The following is a 2,144-nucleotide window of genomic DNA, read 5'->3' on the forward strand; positions in this document are numbered from 1 at the left end:
AAAAAAATAAAAAAATTGCCACCTATTGGGCCACCACGGCCTGAATACTACTAGAAACCCAACTTGGCCAGGATTCAGGCCCGCAGTAGGCCCAATAGGCCCACAGCAGCATAGTGTGAGATTAGGCCGGTAAGCCTGCATTTGAGAGGAGTTTGAGAGGGTAGCTGCAGCAGGGCTTATAAACCACTCCGAGCCCCTCTCAACTAGCAAGGTGGGACTAAATTTTGGTCGCGACGCGGGCAGCGCAGGGGCCTTTGGTCCTGGTTGGCGGCACCAACCTGGACTAAAGGGGGCATTGGTCCCGGTTGGTGCCATGAACCGGGACCAATGCTCTTGATATATATACATCACTTAGCAGTTTTCCACCAAATCCCTCACTTCTCCCCCGATGCCCCCTGCTCCTCCTCGTCGCCGTCGATGCCCGACGCCCCTGCTCCACCTTGTCGTCGCCGCCGCCACCGACGCCGCCAGGCTGCTCGCCTTCGCCGTCGCCGTCGCCGCCGCCACCGACGCCGTCAGGCTGCACGCCTTCGCCGTCGCCGCCGCCCCCTGTGAGCACATGCTCCCGCGCCCCTCCCGCTCCGCGCCCCTGCGCGGCCGCTGCGCCGCCGCCCCTGCCCTGCATTTTTTGTGTGTATATGTGTATATATGCATTTTTTGTGTATATGTGTATATATGTGTTTGTATGTTTATATATGTGTATTTGTTTTGTGTGTATATGTGTATATATGTGTATATATGCATTTTTTTCATATATATAATGTATATATGTATGTGGTAGCTATATGATGAATGGATGTGGCTATCTATGTATGAATATAATGTTCATAGCATTTTTTGTTTATATATGTTTTTTTAATATATGTATTAGTTTTTTATTTAGGTTGTTAGTAGATATCGATTTTAGGTTAGTGCATTTTAGGTTAGTGTAGAGGAAAAAGTAAAATAAGGAAAAGGAAGAAAAGTAGAAGAAGGAAGAAGGAAGAAGAAGAAGAAAAAGAAGGAGAGGGAAAAGAAAAATAAGAAGAGGAAGAAAGGAGAAGAAGAGGAGAGGAAGAAGAGGAGAAATAAATAAGAAGAGGAAAAAGGAAGAAAAAGAAGAGGAGAAGAAGAAAGGAATAGACACTAGTATAAAACAGGGCATTTGTCCCGGTTCGTAAGGGCCTTTAGTCCCGGTTCATGAACCGGGACTAAAGGGTCGTTATTAATGCCTCCCCCTTAGAACCAGGACTAAAGGCTGCGGCCACGTGGAGCTCCACCTTTAGTCCCGGTTGGTAACACCAACCGGGACAAAAATTTTATGATTTTTTGTTTTGAAATTTGTTTTGAAATTTTTTTATTTTCAAATTTCTAAATTATTTTAACTCTAATCTCTAATCACCACCCCTCATCACTGCTCAAATTATCCTCTAATCTCTAATCACCCCTCATCATTCCAAATCATCTAACTTCCCGAACGGTCACCCATCCTCCCACTCCCCCAGCCTGAGCACGCTTAACTTCCGGGTTCTATTTTCCCTCGTTTCCAAGTCTGCACTTGTTGTTTTCCTGACAATAGTAAGATATCAATCCTATTAACCCTCAGAAATTTTGCTTGAGCATGAAGTGACACATTTCACTATTTAGTTTGAAACTATTGTTTTAGAAAACAATAATTATTTAGTAACACTAACATTTCTTGAATAATTAGTTTGACCATTGTTTGACCACAGTTTGACCACAGTTTGACCAGATTTGACCAAAATTCAAAATAACTGAAATAATTATTTAGTAACACTAATATTCTATAATAATTAGTTTGACCATTGTTTGACCACAGTTTGAAATTTTTTCGATTTTTTCCACTCTAGATCTTAAAAGCCCCGTAACTTTTTTTGTTAGGTTTTTGAGGATTTTGAAAATGTTTAACGGGGTTTTTGAGGATGTTAAATTTGGATGTAACTTTTCGAGTAGATGATTTTTCATATAAAAAACTTTTTCATCCGAGTCAGTATGCAAAAGTTATGCCCATTTTACTAAATTCTAGAGAGATTTTGCAAATAAAGTCGAAATTCACATTTGCAAATTTTCCCAACAACTAGACCACATATCACATGGGAAACTTATTTTTTTTATTTTTTTGACATTTTCATCATTTTCTTTTA

Source organism: Triticum aestivum, chromosome 5B, assembly GCF_018294505.1.
Source record: "Triticum aestivum cultivar Chinese Spring chromosome 5B, IWGSC CS RefSeq v2.1, whole genome shotgun sequence".
Classification (NCBI taxonomy): Eukaryota; Viridiplantae; Streptophyta; class Magnoliopsida; order Poales; family Poaceae; genus Triticum; species Triticum aestivum.